This window comes from Humulus lupulus, chromosome 1 (assembly GCF_963169125.1).
Source record: "Humulus lupulus chromosome 1, drHumLupu1.1, whole genome shotgun sequence".
Lineage (NCBI taxonomy): Eukaryota > Viridiplantae > Streptophyta > Magnoliopsida > Rosales > Cannabaceae > Humulus > Humulus lupulus.
The window spans coordinates 287091160-287108304 of record NC_084793.1 but is presented as its reverse complement, the minus strand read 5'-3'; positions in this window follow the sequence as shown (position 1 = coordinate 287108304).

Below are 17145 nucleotides of genomic sequence, written 5' to 3'. Positions count from 1 at the left end.
CATAAATGCCTAATTTTTTTTATATGCGTAAAAAAATAAACTATTTAAATTTTGAATTGTACACTGTAAATTAGTTAGAATTTCTCACAAATTTGTGAGATATATGCTATAACTATAATCTAAATACCAAAAATAAAAAATATCCTACATAGAGACATTTTGTATGCCTCTCTAGAATTATCCAAGGATATATTATGTGAAGAAGATACGTGTCTCTAACATGTCTTATATCACTAGTTATTTTATATTTGGATTTATTATCACACCCTCATGATTCTGAAGTGGCCACGCAGACATTTTCCAAGGCTAATTTCTGTGTTTTTTTTTATGATAATTACGTCACCGATGATCCTTTTTACACATAAATTATAGAACGCGCTTTGGAAAGAAAATAAGAAAGTGAAATGAGGAGAGGTGATGGTGCAGGCGGCGGTTGATGAATGCGACGTGCTGAAAAAAAAAAAATCCCCTATATTTCCAAGAATAGTAATTGTCATGGACATAAAACAAAAGTAATTAATTACTAATTCCATCTTTATCATCATCAAAGGAAGGGTGCACAATCCACGTGATCCTTGAGCCCACTGGCCTCGTAAACAAACCTACATAACATAATCTTTTCTCATTTCTAACATTAAAAAATTTTCTTGATTTTTCTTTTATGTAAATGATTATTTTAAATATAAAATATGAATTAAAGATTGATATTTATTAGTTTTATATTACACTTGAATTTACACTCTTTTATCTACGCATGATATATGCATATTATTTAATTTTTTATATTTTAATATTATTTTAAAAAGTATTTTATAAAAATTATCGATCAGATCTTTTGTTTTATTAAATAATAATTTAGATCTTGAATTTTGCAAAATAAAACAAAATGATACCCTAAACCTGATTTTTGTCAAACTATAATTCAAGGTTATTTTTATCCTTAATATAATTCACATATTTTAGTATATCTCTAATCTTTTTGTTTACCCTCATTTTTTATCAAGTATTTATGATTGTGAACCTTCAAAATCCTTATACAACCAAATAGTTATAGAGGTAATTTTATATCAAGGTATTGTTGCCTGATGGCTCACCCAGTTAATTTCTGGTCAGTAACCTGGTTATTTCCAAGAGTTTGATTGCCTATTCACGTATATCTATTAGGGATCAAGCTTTGGACTTAGTTTAGATCCATGATTTTTGTACCTTGTCGAATTCTAGGATTTTGTTTGCTATGCTTTGAACTTTCTTAACTTAGTTTGCATTTGGATTTTTTTTTAAAACTCGAGCTTTAAGAAGTCGTAAAGCTATCAATTTTCCAAAATCTAAGTTGCAAAATTTTTATTGTTGAATGTTTCAAAGACTGTTTGAAAGTTACATGCCCGCCCCCCAAACGATCAGAATTTATAAATATTCTGGATCGATTTTACATATGAACGCTTGCTGAATTACAAGAATAAAAATGAGAAACTTAGTACCACGCTTAAAATACGTAACAACCCTTAATTATTCGAATTCAAACAAAATGAAGCGGCTTTTATAAATAAGCCTTAAAAAGAACAAAACATTTTAAATCTAACAAAGATGTCATATTACTCATAATACTTTTTTAGAAGTACAGTGTTCCAAGTTCGTGTAACCAATTCTCGACTTAACCGAGCTAGTTGGAAGGTTCTTTCTCGTAAGATTTCCACGATCTGATAGGGTCCTTCCCAGTTTGGTCCCAATACACTATCTTTAGGGTCTTTGTTAGCTAGAAACATCCCCGGAGCACCAAATCCCCTGGCTCGAGTCTACGCCCTTTGACTTTTGAATTAAAATGTCGAGCTACTTTTTGTTGATAATGGGTGAGCTACAACTGAAATTCTTCCCTTTGCTCTTCAATTGGATCCAGTGATGCATTAATCAGGTCATGATTCTGATCGTGGTTGTAGGTTTGGTGCCTATGTAATGTCACCAGAGCCTCTATTAGGAGCATAGCCTCGCTTCCAAAAGTCAGAGAGAAGGGGGTATGCCCAATAAAAGTGCGATGTGAGGTCTTGTAGGCCCAGAGCACTTGCAGAAGCTGTTCTGAACATAGCCTCTTCACATCTTCTAGTCGCTTCTTTAAGCTTGCCTTTAGGGTTTGTTTACTACCTCGACCTACCCATTAGCTTGAGGGTACGCCCTTGAAAATAAACACTTCATTATGCCATATTTCTCGCAAAAGGTTGTTAATAGGTCGTTGTCATATTAAGTTATGTTATCTGACACACTCTTCTTTGGGAGTCCAAAATGACATACGATGTTTTTCACGATGAACTCTAGCACTCTTTTCGAGGTTATAGTCGCCAGAGGCTCGACCTCAATCCACCTGGTAAAATATTCTATTGCGACAACTACACAACGAACTCCTCCTTTTCCAGTAGGCAATGAGACGATTAATTCAATCCCTTGTATAGCAAATGGCCAGGGTGAGGAGGTCATGGTTAACTCCATGGGTGTAACTCGACCAATGATGGAAAAACGTTGGCATTTGTCACACTTTAAGACATATGAGGCCGAGTTATTTTTCAGTGTGGGCCAGTATTAGCCTTACCTTAGTACCTTTAGAGCCAAGTTTTACCCCTCAGCACAGTCTCCACAAAATCCTTCGTGGATTTCTCAGAGGATAGCCTACGCTTCCTTGGGTAAAATGCACCTTAGGAGGGATAAAGAATGACCTCACCTATAGAGAAATTTGTCAACCATAATGTACCACGGGACCTGATACAACAACTTTCGTGCATTCTTTTGATCTTCTGACAGTTTTCTGGTCATGAGGTATTCAACTATGGGAGTCATCCAGGTCAGTTATTTGCAAATCATTCCAACCTCAACTGACTCTTCATTGATGCTTGATTTATCTAGGAATTCTACGGGGACCACATTTAATGTGTCTACTTCTTTGGTTGTAGCGATCCGGGCTAAAGCATCTGCATTCGTATTCTACTCATGGGGCACCTGCTCGATGGAATAAAACTCTAATTCTGACAGTTCGAATTTAACCTTAGCTAGATAAGCTACCATTTTGATTTCTCGAGCATGGTATTCTCCTAATACTTGGTTAACTACAAGTTGAGAATCACTAAAGCATTGGATTGCCTTTGCTTTCAGCACCTTCGCTACCCAAACTCCAGCTAATAATGCCTCATACTCCACTTAGTTGTTGGAAGCATCGAAACCAACTCTGAGAGTCGTATTGAAGTGTAGTCCTTCAGATGAAATTAGAATTATTCTAGCTCCAGACCCGTTCTCGTTTGACAATCCGTCAATGAAAAGTTTCCACAATTATTGTACAGGTTCTCTCATTGGTTCATCCTGGAACCTTGTACATTCAGCCACGAAGTCAGTGAGTGCTTGGCATTTGATTGTTGTTCGTGGTATATATAAGATCTTGAACTAACTGAGTTCGATGGCCCACTTCAACAAACGTCCCGATGTCTCAGGCTTTTGCAAGACCTGCCTTAAAGGTTGATCGATTAAGACGTGTACAATATGGGACTGGAAATAGAGCCTTAGTTTTCTCGAGCCTAGGATTAAACATAACGCAAGTTTTTCAATCAAAGGATATCTGGATTCAGCTCCCATAAGTCTCTTGCTCACACAATACATTGGTTTCTGTGTTTGGATTTCTTCTTAAACTAACACAGCGCTGACCGTGTTTTCTGTTAAGGCTAGGTATAAGTACAAACACTCCCCCAACAACTAGTTTTGATAATATGGGGGGCTCAACTAGATGAGTCTTCAGATCTTGAAATGCATGTTTGCATTCTTCTGTCCATTCAAACCATCTATTTCCCTAGAGCAAGTTGTAGAAGGGAAGACATTTGTCCGTGGACTTTGATATGAACGGATTTAAGGCCGCGACCTTTTCTAGTTAGACTTTGTACATCTTTTCGGGTCCATGGTGAAGGAATTTCTAATAGCAGCCTGATTTTCTCTGGGTTTGCTTCAATCCCGCTTGCGTTGACAATGAAGCCTAAGAACTTTCCTGACGAAACCCCAAAGGTACATTTCTGGGGGTTCTGCTTCATGTTGTATTTTCTTAGCACGCCAAAACATTCTTCCAGATCGGATACATGTTCATTGGCAGTTTTTAACTTGACAAGCATGTCATCAACATACAGCTCCATGTTTTTCCCGATCTGGTGAATGAACATCTTATTGACCAGTCTTTGATACGTAGCACCAACATTCTTTAGCCCGAATGGCATGACCTTATAGCAGTACTTTATGTTTGGTCATGAAGTTAGTGTGCTCTTGGTCCGCAGGGTTCGTCGCAATTTGGTTATATCCAGAATTAAGACGATGTGGTAGAAAGAAACTTGCGACTTGAAGGACACGATCCGCTGTGGATTCTTACATCCACCATTTCCTATTATATCAAAATAAAAGTGCTCATAACTTGACATCATTTGTTGTGTTCCACTAGAACCGGGGGTTGTGATGTAAATTGTAATGCCCTGGTTAGCCAAGACCATTACACTATGTATTTTAAATAGTACTTAACTCGCTAACCAAGTCATTAGACCATAAATGTGCATCTAAATGTGATAAATGGTCTAGGGTTACAAATTTCGGTTAAAAGGAATGGATATTTCATTATTTCATTAAACTGCACATGAGATCCCATAATAAATGTTTACAAAGTTGTTTACAGTACCAAAATGGTCATTACATCTCCAAAGTTACAACCCGTCGACCTAAGCGGCAAAAATAGGGTTTAACCCTAATTCCTCTGAGAAACCTTGATCGTGGTGGTCAAGTGGCCTTATATCTACACATCGCCACCTAAGCTCTCCAATTCATGGCTGGTCTGGCTTTTCTTTCCCTTTACCTGCACCACATAGAACCCGTGCGCCAAGGCCCAGCAAGAAAACTTTAACATGCTCATAAGCAGTGATTAACACATTTCTAAATCATAATAAACATGCCTAGTAGTAATAACCCTACTCATGCATGCATACCATTCATATAAATGACTACACCATCATATGGGACCAAATGCCCTAACTAAATGATTAACTGAATCATATCGGGGCCCATTGCCCAAGTACATGACTGATAAGTCACACTAGGGCTCAGTGCCCTAGGATCTCGGACTAATAAGTCACCCCGGGGCCCAATGCCCGATCTTCTGTATAATCAGCCTTGGAGCTGGCCTCGCGTATCTGGGGCTTTAGTTTTCTACGACCATTGGGTCGAACAAGCTTATGATGCGCTCCTGATTAAATCTAATCATATCGACTAGCGCTCTGCATGCTATTGCTTCCCTTGACTCATAAGTCAATGCTTTTCAACCAGCGCCCAGTGCTATTGTTATCATTGACTAATAAGTCAATGCTTTTCTTAGGTATATAATGCTAACATGCATTTATCATATAACAAGTTGTTAGGATTAATGCCCTAAAAGCATGTAAAGACATTTTATTGGTTTTAAATTAAAGACCAATTTTATTATATTTGAATGTTATAATTATTGTTTGAATTAATTATATAATAATATCAAGAAAAATCCATATTCATTCATGAGAATATGATCTTGTATTAGTGCGAGAGAATTAAGATCATGTATAATGAATAAAACAGCCAGTAACATATTAAAGTAATGAATCTTTAATTAATGGTTACTAGTACGGTTTGCTAAGCATACGAGATGCAAGTAATCTAGATTCGGATTACTGATGTGGATAGACATCTTAGTAAATGCGTTGTATATAATAGAGATTATATATGACAGGACTGATGATAATTAATTATCTTTATAAACTTGCCGTTTGACGTAAAGATTTAATTCTTGTCATAATAGATGATCATTTGTAGATCAGTCTAAATCCTGAGTATTCATGAACTCCTATTTATGTTTATTGGATATTTGGATTCACTAGTTAAGGTCTCTTAGAATAAATAGGCAAATGACTTTTGATTTGGAGATACAATATCATGGATGGCTGGGAACATAAATTACAATATTGGAATCCATGCTTTCCTAACAGATCAAATATTGGTTCCCTTAAGGGTTGAATTTGGAAATGAATAGTTATTGAGCTCAAATCTAAATTAGATTATTGGTTAATTATTCGCTAGAAAATTAATGGTACTTAAGAATCAAGAGGTCATTAGAAGGGTGAAACGGTAATTTTGACCAGCTCTAATTAACGAACCAATAATGGAGGACAGAACTACATATATTGATTATATCAATGGACTTCTAGAGAAAACTCTGTAAATATAATTCTATAAATACTTAGAGTGCAATTCCATATTTATAGTGGAGTAATCATGGAATTAATAAATAGGATTATTAGATTAAAGAGTTTAATTAATCATCTGGTTTATTGGAGCTTCGTATTACAGGTTCATGGTCCTCATATCACATTTGACCTATACTGTCAAGGGTAAATATGTTAAAAGAAAGATTTGTTAAGAGAAATGACTAAATTGCAAAGGAATTAATTTTTGAGGGCAAGAAAATAATTATTTAATAATTATGGGTAATTGATTAATTGTGAATTAATTAATTATTTAACTATATAGTTTTTATTTTGAATAACTATAAGTTAAATTTAATATTAATATTGTTTGGATTAATATAAAGAGAGAAAATAATAAATATCTTATTTATAATATGATATTTATTTATTTAAAACTGATATTTTAAGATAAAGTTAACTCTAAATTAACTGATATTTATGTTGGAATAAATATCTTGTCTTAAAAGTTGATTAAATAAACAAATGAGAAAATTAGGGCAACCCTAATAGGATTCCTGAGATTTGAATTTTGAATTTCAAATAAATTTGTTTAATCTGTTATTTAATTTTTCTTTTTAAATATGATTTAAACAGATAATTAAATGAAAATATCTAATCAGTTTTAATTTTAATTATATTTTAATTAAATAGAGATGGTTTAATTAGATTAAAAGATCTTTATAAATCTGATATACGTGATATTCAGATAATGGTTGGATAATCAGACTCTCTCTCTCTAAAGCGATAGTTTTCTCTAAACTTGAAAACTATTCTAAACCTTCTCTCTATCAAAACTCTGTAGATCACATGTGTTGAGTACATCTAGGGAGTCACATAAATCAACCTTTTGAATCATACGTGCCCACACACGTCCTTGTGTGTTTGAGGATTGGTCTGGAAGATGAGGGTGTGAGATCTCAGAACACTAGATCGAAAGATCGTTGATTTATACAAAAAGACTCATGGACACTTGATAGGCTACAAGAGGTAATCCCTGATCTATTTGTATGTGATTTAATATTTATATATGTATATGATCCTGGTTGGTATTAATATTTATTAAAATGGGTCCATATACTCCGCTGCGTACCTTTGATTTGATCATTTAATACTAACACAAGTATCCATATACAGAGCATTCAACATGCTTAATCAATGATCACAGGCATAATCATAATCATGCACATTTACAGGGGCCAACGCCCAATCAAAACTTTATTCAACAATCGGGCCATGCCCAAATCATGTACATCACGTAATGGGTGCAGTTTTCTTAACTCAGGTCCGAGTATAATGTAAAATAAGAACGACCCTCGAGGACGATCCTGATCTCGAGCCCCTAGCGATAACCTAGTCACAACCCAATATAAAATCCCATCAAAACGAGTAAATAAAGGCTTCCGGATCGGGTCCTAGCCTTCGGGACGTCAAATCCTACTAAACAGGGTTCCCACACTCAAAAACTCCTTAAAGCAAAAAAAATCCCCTTAAGCGTCGCAGCCCCCAACTTCTGAGCCGCAACCCACCAAAAATAGAGGCCCCTGCCTCTTTCTGCTCGTGCCTCATGCTGCGGCGCGCCTATCAGGCTTCGCGGCCCTAATTGCTCAACAGTCAGGTTTTCATCTTCAACAAGCTTGAGCCGCGGCGCCCAAGAACAGGGTCGCGACCCGACCAGAAATCCAGCCATTTACCTCCATTTTTCTTATTTCAAAACCCTCCATAAACATGTCCAAACATATCCAATTCCTCAAAACAAAGTTCTCAATTATCTCAATGGCCCAAAACCATCAAAACCCAAGTTTCAAACAACTCAAAAACTCATCAAAACACAGAATCCAATTCAAAACTTAAGAAACTTAAGGAAACAGAAAATCAGCAATTCAAAGCTTAAATTACCTCTGATTATGTCGTTTCTCGCTAAATGTTCCAACTAACAATCTTCTAATATTTCCTAGAATCGATATGACTCTAACTCTGTTTGAATCCGAGTCCTAAAACTCGAGTTTCCTTCGAAAATGCAACGAACGTTAAAAAGAAGCACGGGAGAAAGAAAGAAAGTGTTTTGGACATATATATGTTTATATCAGGTTACTTCGAACTCAAGTAACCTTAAGCAAAGCCTAAGACTTGAGGTCCCAAAAATGCCCCCGAAGGTAAAATAGTCAAATTCCCATAATTTCCTCCTGATCTCTCTAACTCCCAATATATCATCAAATAATCATTCCCATTACCCAATATACCCCTTGACTCACCCCGAGTCAAGTGTTAATCCCGTTGTGACTTTCCCACTAGCTTGCTCCCTAGGATCGCCTCGTGCTGAGTAACCCAAATACATCCACATAATAATGTGGTCTCACACATATATTACATATATGCCAAATATACCCATCACGAGCCAAATTGTGGAAATTTCCATTATGAGAAGAAACAGGCCCACATTCATATTTAATACACCTAAACATGCATATCAAGTCATATAATAATGTAACTCACATAATCATGCAATGATACTTATAAATATCACATAAATACATAATATTCCATCGTTTTCCATCCTGGCCCCCTAATCAAGGCTCTAAGCCTTATTAGGTAATTTGGGACGTTACAACTATCCCTTCTTTACAGAAATTTCATCCTCGAAATTTAACCTGAACAGCTCGGGATACTGATTCTGATTCCAGCTCCCAGGTCGCTTCCTTGACCTTGTTGTTCCTCCATAATACGTTAACCAAAGGTATAGTTTTGTTTCTCCGGACTTTATCCTTCATGTCTAGTATCTGGACTGGTTGTTCCTCATAGGAGAGATCTGCCTCAAGCTCCAGACCCTCGTAACTCAACACATAAGTCACGTCTAACACATATTTTCGAAGGGTGAAAATATGAAATACATTGTGTACGGCCGATAGTGCCAGAGGTAAGGCCAACTTATAGGCTACTTGTGTTGTGAAAAATCCAACACGCAAGTATACATATCGTCTTTACAAGTAATAACTCATGTAAGTGAGATTGTTCCCACAAGGATTGTAGCTATGTACCAATTAATTGAATTTTTGTTTCAATTTGGCTATCGAAAAATGGATTGTTTAAACTAAATAATCTAACCAATAAATAAATAACGAAACAATAAACAAGATTTGATCAAGAAATGAAATGTAGCAAAATTAATTTCAATTGCTTCCACTTCCTACTTCAATAATGCAAACCAATTATTCTTCTTCTACCTAATGTGATAGCGGATTATAAAATAACCTATATTCTGATTAAGACATATAGATTCTAAATTATATGGCACTATCCTACATTTCTGAGACATTACACACACATAATCAGCATTAAGCAATAATCCTAAAGCTACGCAAGCCACACAAATACTCTCGTTTTATGTCGAAACCTATGTTTATTCAATTAGAGCATTCTCAACACTCACTTTTCATATTTTGTATTGAAATCATAAATCATGCATAGGATGGCCAATCAAATACATGTAATAAGCACAAATTTGAATAAATCACACATCAATAGAAGAAAAATATCAAAATTGCATTAATCCATAGAAAGCTTCAGACAACCTCCATTAAAAACCGTAAATTGGAGTTTAGTTTATAATCTCCATTAAAATGTTCATAATCAGATACATAAAAGGCATAATAAAATCATAAAATAAAAGAGTAGAGAAGAAACTAGATTCAGGGTTGTCACAATTGCTCCAAAGCTTAATCTCCAATTCTCTCTTTGTTGTTTTCTCCTCTCTCCAAAATGGTCCCCTCAGAAAATCGTGATTTTTCTAATTAAAAACGATGTTATCTTAATTTTTTGGCCCCAATTCCTAAAATGTCCTTTTTTTTAAGTGAAAATTCGTAAATCGTCCGGAAGACAGCGCCGCGACGCCACTCAGAAATTGGGACTTCTTGACTTTCTGAAAAATGGGCTCACCACAGCTTAAATACACCCAAGCGCCGCGACCCAAATAGATGTGTTGCGGCTCTAATACAATTTGAGATTTCCACTTCCAAATTGATTTTTTACCTCACCGCAGCTATAATGGACACCAGCGCCACGGCTCAAATTATAGTGCCGCGGCCCTAATTGGATATCCTGCATTGAACACTTTTAAGCCCTATTTAGCACTTGTTCTCCACATTCCATTGCATTTGAACCATTCTTGTGCTGAAACCTGAAATCAAGAAAAACAAGCATAAACCCACTCCCAAAAACATGCAAACACAACAATAAAACATGAATCAAGACACTTAGAAAGTAGGTTAAAAATAGCCTAACAACCTGACCAATCCTTTCTAGGATCTCAATTGGTCCCACAAATCTAGGGGTCAGCTTGCCCTTCTTCCCAAATCTCCTCACCTCTTTCAATGGTGAGACTCTAAGACATAGTCTCCCACTTAGAACTCCACATTCCTACGTTTGGGATCAACATAACTTTTATGTCTGCTTTGATAAGCGAGCATTCGAGCTCTGATCTTCTCAATAGCCTCATTGGTCCTCTGAACTGCCTCAGAACCCAAGTATTTCGTTTCTCCTGTCTCATCTTAATGAATGAGAGATCTGCATTTCCTAGCATACAACATCACACAAGGAGCCACCCCAATGGGTAACTGATAGTTGTTATTGTAGGAAAACTCTATTAAAGGCAAATACTTACTCCATGACCCATCAAAGTCCAACACACATGCCTGCATCATGTCCTCCAATATCTAAACAGATTGTCCATCTGTTTGAGGATGATAAGCAGTACTGACCTTCAACTGTGTACCCATGACCCTCTACAAACTTCCCCAAAACTTGGAAGTAAATGTGGGTTCCCAATCTAACACATTCAACCACGAAGCCCCATAAAGGTGCACTATCTCTTTCACATAGAGATCTACATACTGGTCAACTGTATACGTTGTCCTCACTGGTAAGAAGTGAGTTGATTTGGTGTATCGATCCACAATAACCCACACCAAATCATGTTGACCCACTGTTCTGGGTAACCCAACCACGAAATCCATCGTGATGTCCTCCCATTTACACTTTGGGATGTCCAAAGGTTGTAATAGCCTTGCTGGTCTCTGATGCTCAGCCTTGACCTGTTGACATGTCAAGCACTTAGCCACATATTCTGTTACATCCCTCTTCATCCCAGGCCACCAATACAGCAATCTCGCATCCTGATAAATCTTTGTGGTGCCTGGATGCAAAGAGTAAGGAGTAGTATGAGATTCATCCAGAATCTTTCGTCTGATAACAGTGTCCATCGGAACACAAATCCGACCCTTGTATCTCAACAAGCCCATATCTGACACTGTATAATCCCTAGACACTCCAGTTAGGACATCCTCTCTGATCTTTTTCAGTTGTGGATCACCTAACTGACCTTCCTTTATCCTTTCCAACATCGTAGACTGTAGCGTGACATTGGCCAACTGGCCCACTGGCCCACTAGCAACTCTATATCAGCTCTGGTCATATCCTCTACCAACTCTCTGAATATATGTCTCACACTATATATCTATTCCGGACCCTTCCGACTTAAGGAATCTGCCACCACGTTGGCCTTCCCTGAGTGATATAGGATTTCATAATCATAATCCTTCACCAACTCCAGGCAACACCTCTGTCTCATGCTCAGATCTTTCTATGTGAAAAATTAATTCAGCCTCTTGTGATCAGGGTATATCTCACACTTCTCCCCAAAAAGGTAATGCCTCCATACATTTAATGCAAAGACCACTGCTGCCAACTCTAGATCATGAGTGGGGTATCTATGTTCATACTCTTTCAACCAACGTGATGCATAGGCAATCACCTTCCCCGACTGCATAAGAACACAATCCAAACCCTTATGTGAGGCATCACAGTATATCACAGACTTCTCCTGATCTGTTGGAAGATTCAGAACTTGAGCTGTTATCAATCACTGCTTCAAATCCTAGAAGTTGTTCTCACACTTATCTGACCACGCAAAATTTTGATTCTTGCGTGTCAGTCCAGTCAATGAAGTAGAAATCCTTGAGAACCCTTCCAAAAAATGTCTGTAGTAACCTACCAATCCAAGGAAGCTCCTGATCTCTGAGGCATTCCTTGGCCTTGGCCAATCTCTGACCACCTCAATCTTGACTGGGTCCACCTTGATCCCATCCAAACTGACAATATGACCAAGGAAAGTTACCTGAGGTAACCAGAACTCACACTTCTTGAACTTTGCGAACAATCTATGTTACCTCAGTCTCTGTAGAACCAACCTCAGATGCTGCTCACATTCTAACTTTGACTGAGAACAAACCAGATATAGTCGATGAAGATGATCACAAACCGGTCTAGGTAATCTTTGAACACCCTATTCATCAGATCCATAAAGGCAGCTGGGGCATTAGTCAACCCAAAGGACATGACTAAGAAATCGTAATGCTCATACCTGATACGAAAGGCAATCTTTGGTATATCTCCCTCCTTGATCCTCAGAAGGTGATAACCAGATCAAAGATCTTTCTTTGAGAATAGCATCTTACCCTACGATTGATCGAACAGATCATCTATCCTTGGTAGAGGATACTTGTTCTTAATTATCAACTTGTTTAGTTCCCTGTAATCAATACACATCCTCAGAGAACCATCTTTCTTCTTTACAAATAGGACTAGTGCACCCCATGGTGAGAAACTAGGTCTAATAAAACCCAAGTTTAACAGCTCATGCAGCAATACCTTTAACTCTTTTAACTCTGCTGAGGCCATTCTGTAAGGTGCCCTAGACACTGGCTCCGTCCTTAGTGCCAGTTCAATCACAAATTCAATTTCTCTAAGTGGAAGCAACCCTGGTAAATCCTCTGGAAACACATCCAGAAACTCATCGACTAATCTAGTCTCCTCTGGTCCCACTGGCACGACCTGAGTGGTATCTACCACATTGGCTAATAATCCTATGAAACCACCTTGCAATAGATCTCTAGCCCTCAATACAAATATCATAGGTACATGGGGTCCATGCATAGTGCCAACAAACATAAAAGGATCCTCACCTTCAGATTCAAAGGTTTCCATTTTCCTTCTGCAATCTATGGTTGCCTCATACTTTACTAACCAGTCCATACCCAGAATCATGTCAAAGTTGGTCATAACCAACTCTATCAAATCAACTGACAACTCTCTGGCCTCCACTGTAACTGGCAATGATTAGACCCATCTTCTGGATACTACTAACTCCCTAGTGGGTAATAAGGTCCCGAACCCCACAACATAATAATCACATGGTCTACACAATCTATCAATAATTCTACTTGCAACAAAAGACTGTGTAGCACCATAATCAATCAAAACAGTATAAGGGGTTCCAGCACTAAAAAGCTGACATGTGACTACTGAGATACAAGCCTTAGCTTCTGCCTGTGTTAATGCAAATACTCGAGCTGAGGTCGAGTTATCTGCCTTTCTTGGTTAATCCCTTCTTGCCTTTGGGCAATCCTTCTTTGAGTGTTCCACTATCTCGCATAAAAAAATAGGCCTTTGCTCGACACTCCCCTATATGGCACCTCTTACATCTGACGCACCCAGGAAAAGTCCTCCAGCCCTCATTGCCGCCCTAGTGGCCTATTAAAATACCACGTGGTCTCCTGCCAGGGCCTGGAGCTAGAAAGGCATCAGGAACCTTCATTTTCTGATCACTAGGGCCCCCTCCCCTACCTGAACTCATAAATGGAGGTCCCACCCTCCTAGTGTCTCTCCTGGCCACATTCTCGTGCCAGATTTTGTTCTCTGTTCTCTCAGCTATGAGCGTCTTCTCAACAACATGTGCATAGGTAGTCACTCCTAGCATAGTGGTAGTTCGAACATCTTGGGCTATCATAGGCTGTAGAAAAATCTCCCTTCTAGTCCCATCAATGGGCACCAGTTCCCCGACAAACTTTGCAGATTTATCAAATTTGAGGGCATATTCAGTCATTGATGAGCTACCCTGAAGTAATCTGCTGAAATCTTCAACCTTTGCCGCTCTGATGGCATCATTATATTACTTTTCATTAAATAGAGTCAGAAACTCTTCCCAATCCATGGCATTAACATTTATGGTATGGGATATCACTTCCCACCAAATTCAGGCATCCTCCCGAAACATATATGTGGCACAAGCCACCCTCTCAATACCAACCACCCTCATAACGTCTAGGATGATGGTATCCATGCTCATCCACTGCTCGGCCTTAGCCGGATCTGCACTGCCCTCAAAGACCAGAGGGTTCTCTTTCCTGAACCTTTCATAAAGAGGTTCCCATTTATTCCCAGCATCTGGCGGCTGCTCAAATTTTGGCACCATCACAGGTGGTGCCTCCGGCAAGATGTTCCCTGCAGGAACCTGTTGTTGTCTCAGGAGGCAAATTTCTTCTTCCCGCCTCAATAACCTGGCTTCCAAATCAGCAAGCACCTGCTGCCAGTTCTCAGGAGCTGGCGGTGGGGACTTACCCTGGTCATTATCCTGACCTTGTCTATCACTCTGGCCCTAATCTTCCTGGCCAGTTGATGATTGAATATGCCTTGGAAGCATACTTCCAAGCTTATACCGTACTGCAATAATCAATTCAGCCAATTAGGTAGTGATAACTAAACCTCTTGTTTTCTCACGGTCCAAGATCAAGCAAATAATCATTCACATTCAACAGTCATGCTAATAAGCATGTCGATTCATATTTATATCCAAGTCCAGTGCTAATAATCACTTCTTGATATTCATCACAATTAACAATGCTAATAAGAATTTTCTAGCATACATGTATCTATGACAGCGCTAATGAGCGTAGCCTGACCTACGTGTCCATATAACAGTGCTAATAAGCAGTTCTTTGGTATTCACAAGCAATATCAATGCTAATAAGCACATCCTTTTATATCATAGAGCAGTCAAGGGCCAGGCACTATCAGTATAAATCATGCTACCTAATAAGACATACAAATAAGGCATTTATATCATATTTACACAGTTATGCACATAACCACATAAATAGTTACCGAACCCTGAGTCGAGCTTGTCTTTAGTGGCGAGTGTACATGCCCAGACTGTCTTCAGGAACCTTTAACCTTGGCACGCTCTGATACCAAGTTATAACGCCCTGGTTAGCCAAGACCGTTACGCTGTGTATTTTAAATAGTGCATAACTCACTAGCTGAGTCATTATGCAATAAATGTGCATCTAAATGTGATTAATGGTCCAAGGTTAAAAATTTATGTTAAAAAGGAATGGATATTTCATGAAAACATTAAAATGCACATGGGATCCCATAATAAACATTTACAGAGTTGTTTACAGTTCCAAAATGGTCATTACAAATCAAAAGTTACAACCTATCGACCTAAGCGGCAAAAATAGGGTTTAACCCTAGTTCCTCTGAGAAACATTGGTCGTGGTGTTCAAGTGGTTGCATATGTAAACATCGCCACATAAGCTCTCCAACTCATGGCTAGTCCAACTTTTCTTTCCCTTTACCTGCACCACATAGCACTTGTGAGCCAAGGCTCAACAAGAAAATTTTAACATGCTCATAAGCAGTGTTAACACATTTCTAAATCATAATAAACATGTCCAATAGTAATAACCCTACTCATGCTTGCATACCATTCATATAAATGACTACAACGTCATATGGGACCAAATGCCCTAAATAAATGATTAACTAAATCATATCGGGGCCCGTTGCCTAAGTGCATGACTGATAAGTCACACTGGGGCTCAGCGCCCTAGGATCTGGAACTAATAAGTCACCCCGGAGCCCATTTCTCTATCTTTTTCATAACCAGCCTTGGAGCTAGCCCCGCGTACCTGACGCTTTAGTTTTCTACGACCATTGGGTCGGATAAGCATATGATGCACTTCTGATTAAATCTAATCATATCAACCAGAGCTCTGCGCGCTATTGCTGCCCTTGACTCATAATTCAATGCTTTTCGACCAGCGCTCAGTGCTATTGCCATCCTTGACTAATAAGTCAATGCTTTTCTCAAGTGTATAATGCTAACATGCATTTATCATATAGCAAGTATCCATATACAGAGCATTCAACATGCCTAATCAATAATCACAGGCATAATCATAATCATGCGCATTTACAAGGGCCAACACCCAATCAAAACTTTATTCAACATTCGGGCCAAGCCCTAATCATGTACATCACCTAATGGGTGCAATTTTCTTACCTCAGGTCCGAGTATAATGTAAAATAAGAATGACCCTTGAGCATGGTCCTGATCCCGAGCCCCTAGCAATAACCTAGTAAAAACCAAATACAGTATCCCATCAAAAATGAGTAAATAAAGGCTTTCGGATCAGGTCTTAGCCTCCGGGACGTCAAATCCCACTAAAAAGGGTAGTAGGAGTTCCCACACTCAAAACCATTCTAAAGAAAAAAAATCCCCTTAAGCATCGCGGGCCCCAACTTCTGAGGCACGGCTCGCCCAAAACAAAGGCCCTGACATCTTTCTACCTGCGCCTCACGCTGCGGCCCTAGTTGCCCAATAGCCAAGTCTTCATCTTCGACAAGATTAAGATGCGGCGCCCAAGAACAGGGCCGCGACCTGACCAAAAACCCAGCCATTTACCTCCATTTTTCCCATTTCAAAACCCTCCATAAACCTATCTAAACATATCCAAATCCCAAAAACAAAGTTCCCAATTATCTCAATGGCCAAAAACCATCAAAACCCAAGTTTCAAACAACTCAAAAACTCACCAAAACACAGAATCCAATTCAAAACTTAAGAAACTTAAGGAAACGGAAACTCAGAAATTCAAAGCTTAAATTACCTCTGATTCTGTCATTTCTCGCAAAATCCTCCGACTAATAAGCTTCTTATCTTTCCTAGAATCGATATGACTCTAACATTGCTTGA